The sequence below is a fragment of the Bufo gargarizans genome, chromosome 6, assembly GCF_014858855.1.
Source record: "Bufo gargarizans isolate SCDJY-AF-19 chromosome 6, ASM1485885v1, whole genome shotgun sequence".
Taxonomy (NCBI): domain Eukaryota; kingdom Metazoa; phylum Chordata; class Amphibia; order Anura; family Bufonidae; genus Bufo; species Bufo gargarizans.
In genome coordinates this window covers 336620410-336627148 of record NC_058085.1, presented here as the reverse complement: position 1 = coordinate 336627148, position 6739 = coordinate 336620410, and positions in this window count along the sequence as shown.

Genomic DNA, 6739 nt, shown 5'->3' with positions numbered 1-6739 from the left:
ACGACCGTTGTGTGCATCAGTGGCCGCTGTGCCGTTTTCCGTTTTTTTTCGCGGACCCATTGACTTTCAATAGGTCAGTGGAAAAATTGGAAAATGCACCGTTTTGCAGCCGAGACCGTGATCCGTGTATCCTGTCCGTCAAAAAAATATGACCTGTCCTATTTTTTTTTGACTGACAACGGTTCACGGACCCATTCAAGTCAATGGGTCCGTGAAAGAACATGGATGCACACAAGATTGGCATCCGTGTCCGTGATCCGTGGCCATAGGTTACTTTCATACAGACGGATCCGAAGATCCGTCTGCATAAAAGCTTTTTCATAGCTGAGTTTTCACTTCGTGAAAACTCAGATCCGACCGTATATTCTAACACAGAGGTGTTCCCATGGTGATGGGGACGCTTCTAGTTAGAATATACAACGAACTGTGTACATGACTGCCCCCTGCTGCCTGGCAGCACCCAATCTCTTACAGGGGGCCGTGATCCCTACAATTAACCCCTCAGGTGCTGCACCTGATGGGGTTAATTGTGCTATCATAGCCCCCTGTAAGAGATCTGGGCTGCCAGGCAGCAGGGGGCAGACCCCCCTCCCTCCCCAGTTTAAATTTCATTGGTGGCCAGTGCGCCCCCCCTCCCTCCCTCTATTGTAATGATAGCATTGGTGGCACAGTGTGCGGCCCCCCCTCCCTCCCTCTATTGCATTAACATTGGTGGCAACCCCCCGCCCCCCCCTCTATTGTTTTAATACATTTGTGGCAGTGTGCGCCCCCCCGCCCCCCCTCTATTGTTTTAATACATTGGTGGCAGTGTGCGCCCCCCCCCCTTCCTCCCTCTATTCTTTTAATACATTGGTGGCAGTGTGCTGCCTCCCCTCTCCCCCCCCCCCCCCAGATCATTGGTGGCAGCGGAGTTCCGATCGGAGTCCCAGTTTAATCGCTGGGGCTCCGATCGGTAACCATGGCAACGAGGACGCTACTGCAGTCCTGGTTGCCATGGTTACTTAGCCTTAGCAATAGTAGAAGATTCATACTTACCTGCTGGCTGCTGCGATGTCTGCGTCCGGCCGGGAGCTCCTCCTACTGGTAAGTGACAGCAATGCGCCGCACAGACCTGTCACTTACCAGTAGGAGGAGCTCCCGGCCGGACACAGAGATCGCAGCAGCCAGCAGCCAGGTAAGTATGATGCTTCTACTCCGCCAATGATTGGGAGGGGGGGGGGGCGAGGGGAGGCCTCACACTGCCACCAATGTATTAAAACAATAGAGGGAGGAAGGGGAGGGGCGGGGGGGCACACTGCCACCAATGTTAATGCAATAGAGGGAGGGAGGGGGGGGGGCGCACACTGCCACCAATTCCTTTATTACAATAGAGGGAGGGAGGGGGGCGCACACTGGCCACCAACGAGTTAACTACAGGGGAGGGAGGGGGAGGCCCACTGGCCACCAATGAGTTAAAAACAGCAGGGGGCAGTCATGTACACAGTTTTTTTGTATATTCTAACCTGAAGCGTCCCCATCACCATGGGAACGCCTCTGTGTTAGAATATACTGTCGGATCTGAGTTTCACGATGTAGCTCATATCCGACAGTATATTCTAACATAGAGGCGTTCCCATGGTGATGGGGACGCTTCAAGTAATGTTCGGGTGTCCGCTTGTGAGCTCCGTTTGAAGGGGCTCACAAGCGGCCCCGAACGCATCCGTCCAGCCCTAATGCATTCTGAGTGGACGCGGATCCGCTCAGAATGCATCAGTCTGGCAGCGTTCAGCCTCCGCTCCGCTCAGCAGGCGGACACCTGAACTCTGCTTGCAGCGTTCGGGTGTCTGCCTGGCCGTGCGGACGCGTGCGGATCCGTCCAGACTTACAATGTAAGTCAATGGGGACGGATCCGTTTGAAGATGACACACTGTGGCTTAATTTTCAAACGGATCCGTCCCCCATTGACTTTCAATGTAAAGTCTGGACGGATCCGTCTGAAGCTACTTTCACACTAAGAAATGTTTTAACAATATAATGCAGACGGATCCGTTCTGAACGGAGCCACCGTCTGCATTATATGAACGCAAGTGTGAAAGTAAAGGGACTCCTGACTTTACATTGAAAGTCAATGGGGACGGATCCGTTTGCAATTGCACCATATTGTGTCAACGTCAAACGGACCCGTCCCCATTGACTTGCATTGTAATTCAGAACGGATCAGTTTGGCTCCATGGATCCTCCAAAAATCAAGGAAGACCCACGGATGAAAAAACGGTCACGGATCACGGACCCACGGACCCCGTTTTTGCGGACCGTGAAAAAATACTGTTGTGTGCATGAGGCCTTAAGGAGCAGGGCAAGACTACCTGTTCTTCCTAGGCACGGAGGAACAGGAGTCTCACTAGCCAAGCTGCAAAGGAAAACATCAACTGAACATCAAGACATAAACTTCACAGATAAACCTATGACCATTAGGGTGTCCCACACTGGCAGATGATATACACAGGAGGCTGCTCCAGCTAAGCATGGCTGAAGCAACCCACTGACACATGCCAAACACTGAGGCTTTATAGGCCTAAGAGGCCACACCCACACAGACACACCCAGTGTCTCACACACACAGAAAGGGAGTTAACCCTTCCAACACCAGGGAAGGGAAAACACCACTTAAAGGGGAAGTGACCAAACCAAGATCACACTGTGGCTGTTGCCGCAGGCAACGACATGGGTGGCAACCATGTCCTGGGAGTCAGCCCGAAGGCCGGGACACTGCCACCACATGTACATCATACCAAACGTTGCCACGGGCAGCCACAGTGAAGGGAAGAGTCCTAGTGCACACACAACACAAAACGCAGTGCACACCAGACAAACAAACACAACACCCAACATGAAGGTTGTTAGGTGCAACCGCATGCCATGCAGCAAGCTGCCCAGCACCGCTCAGGCTGCTCTGCTGAAACCAACACCATACAACTAGTTGCCCGCGGCAACCACAAGTGAGGCCACACACCAGCGGCCCTCACCTGTGATTGAACACCAAAACCAAGCCGCAGGCAACCGCATGCGGTTGAGGAGTCACGACCATAACCGTGGCCGTGACAGTCTACCTCTGTGTGTGTGTCACCATCACCATGCCGACAGTGTTCCTATGTCTTGACGCAGCTGCATCAGAACGTTCTGTGCGGGGAAAGAATAAAAAAATGGAAGAGGAGGCAGCGCCGCCAGCATGAAGTCCGTGAAAGAGACACAGGGAGGCACACTAAGGACGTAGGTAACACTACCACTAGTGATGTCGCGAACATAAAATTTTCAGTTCGCGAACGGCAAACGCAAATTTCCACAAATGTTCGCGAACGAGCGAACCGGGCGAACCGCAATAGACTTCAATAGGAATTTTAAAACCCACAGGGACTCTTTCTGGCCACAATAGTGATGGAAAAGTTGTTTCAAGGGGACTAACACCTGGACTGTGGCATGCCGGAGGGGGATCCATGGCAAAACTCCCATGGAAAATTACGTAGTTGACGCAGAGTGTGGTAAGTTGAAATCGCAATGCGATTTATAGAACTTGAATTAATCGCATTGCGATTTCAACTTTCTCAAATCCGACAGTACATTCTAGCATGGAGTCGTTCCCATGGTGATGGGGATGCTCCATGAGCACGGAAGTCAGCAGAAGTTCTGTCGAAATCGCAATGCGATTTATAGAACTTGAATTAATCGCATTGCGATTTCAACTTAGAGCTTCTGCTCATGGAGCGGCTCCATGCTAGAATGTACTGTCGGATTTGAGAAAGTTGTGTTGCATTGCGAATTCAACTTAGAGCTGGGTTCCTAATGGTTGTATTGCTAGAATATAACGAAGATTGAGAATATAGTGCTGTATTCGTTATATTCGTCAATTCTAGCAATACAACAATTAGGAACTTAGCTTGAATTCGCAATGCGATTAATATAACCTGCATTATTCGCATTGCGATTACAACTTTGTGACACTGCAGCTTCAGAATTAATCTAAGATGGATGCTGTCCTTGCTTTTTGATAGGCGGTGGGAGGGTCTGGGAGGGAGGGTCTGCTGCTGATTGGCTGGAATGTGTCTGCTGACTGTGAGGTACAGGGTCAAAGTTTGCTCAATGATGACGTATAGGAGGCGGACCGAACATCGCATATGTTCACCCGCCGCGGCGAACGCGAACATGCGATATTCGCCGGGAACTGTTTGCCGGCGAATAGTTCGGGACATCTCTAACTACCACATGCTCTACACTAGTGTTATCTGTGGTTTTACATAGGACTGCAGGTAACACTACCACATTATCAGGACTATTGTTATCTGTGGTTTTACATAGGACTGCAGGTAACACTACCACATTATCAGCACTAGTGTTATCTGTGGTTTTACATAGGACTGCAGGTAACACTACCACATTATCAGCACTAGTGTTATCTGTGGTTTTACATAGGACTGCAGGTAACACTACTACATTTTCGGTAATCAGAGAGCCATCACTGTGTTGTTTGTGGTGTTACGTAGAACTGCAGGTAATATCTACTACATTATCTGTACTCAAAGAGTGATCACTGTGTTATCTGTGGTGTTACATAGGACTGCAGGTACCATCTACTACATGATCTGTACTCAGAGAGTTAGCACTGTGTTATTGGTAGTGTTACAAAGGACTGCAGATGAAACTTTTATGGAATATCCACAGGAGTCCCATAGATTTAGATACCACAGGGCTTTGTTCCCACGGCATTCCCTTTGCCGCAAAACTGACCTGTGCCCTTCATTCTCTGGGTCACTATGAATACGTACGAACGTATGTATACATTTCTTTATTGGCGTGTGGGGGTGTGGCAAGGTAGGAGCCAGGACAGGAGTTGGGATAGGCCAGGGGTGGGTAGTGGGCAGGGTTAGGGGGCCTAATTCAGATTCTTGCTATGGGGCCCAGTGATTTCTATGTACGCCCCTGCCTGTAACCCGACATATAAAAGCATTGGGTTACACTGCAATCTGCCAGCACCGCGTGGCTTCGACTGCACTATCATTGGACAGCAGCAGTGACAATATGTATGCCCGAAGAAACTGTCTCTTTGCTTGGCATCATTGTAGCACCCTGCTACAACGATCCATCACAGTGTAAATTGTGAATGTCAGCTAGGGATTTCTCTTGATGCGAGAGCGCGCCCTTCTGGCTATAAAAATTAACTGTGAGCCTGCAGGCTGTGAATTAACCCCTTCCTGCCCTTTCTGTGGCAGGGAGGGGTTAATTCAGTATTTGTCATTTGTCAAAAATTAATAAAAAGTTAAAAATAAAAAAATTATGAAGTGAAATAAAGAAAATAAAAAAATGAAAAAGTCATTGTAATGCATTTTTGGAATACACACAAATACACACATTCCCCTCCCCCCTTTTGGACTTGTGTGTAAATACATTTTTTTTCCTTTTTTCTTTCTTAAAAAAATAAAAAAAAATTGAAATGTTGTGTATTATCTTTTGTAATAGATATAAAAAAAAGATAAGAATGGAAAAATATATTTTGTTTCATAATTTTCAGTTTTCCCTTAGATATAAAAGACATTATTATATCTGTCATCTAATGCCACAAAATAAAGGTCTAAAGTGTCCCATGAAAAGTAATTATTTGCAGTTAGATAGGCCCATTGCTAAAATGGACATTTTAGCCTTATAAGGAAGGCGGTAAACACTCTGGTAATTAAGTTAAAAAAACAACACAGTAACAAGTATTGTGTTTATAATAGTAGATAATGTGGTTGTCACTCCTCAGCAGATATAAAATAAAAATTTAATTTTAGCTGGAAACAATCTTCATGTTGAGCTCTTACTTGTCTATTCCAGATACTATTCTCATGAGCAAAAAAACTAATGATAAATAATAAAAGGGGTTTTGCATTCAACATGTCTGATCGGTGGGTGCCGACACCCAGCACCTCCGCTGATCAGCTCTTTAAAGAGAAGGCGGCGCTTAATGTGAGCTCTACTTCCTCTTCATTACACTGCTGTCATCTCGGAAGTGCACTGTAATTATAAATATTCACTCCATTCATTTAAATGGAGTAAGTACACTACGCCGCCGCTGCAAGGGAAATTACGTGTAGTAATGAAGAGGAAGCTCGGACCCCCCCAATCAGATGTTGATATTGATCAGACCTCAGCTCAGAAGTTAAATAAATAAACTTACCTAGCTTGCTCTGGGTGATGCTGAAGATCCAGGACTCCCCCACTCCCCTCATTCCTTCTTCCGGGTCCTACTGTGTACTGTGACCTGACAGCACACATTGTTAGGTCATAGTGTGCGCCTACATGCACTACGTCCTGACACTGGGCCTGGAAGAAGATGATGGAAGGTGAGTACAGCTGCAGCACTTTCCTCACCTTTCCTTGCCTCCCACATGTTAATGACCACTTCCAGTGGTTATGAGCATTCAGACTATAAGACGCACTGGCACTTTTCCCTCAATTTTGGGGGAAAAGGTGCGTCTTATAGTCCAAAAAATATGGTATGCTCTGGCAGGGGGGCAGGGAGCTGCGTTTTAAAGTGAGATTGTCCTCAGGAACATATAGCTATTTTTATCAAGTCCAGGAACTTCAAAGAATATACTGTATGTGAATAGTGATGGACAAGGTATACTGTATATTCTTGGTGGAAGCAATATGAATGTAATGTAATGCATTAGTAATGATACATATTAAGTGAATAGATTATATGGTTTTAAAGTTTTGTTTGAAAAAT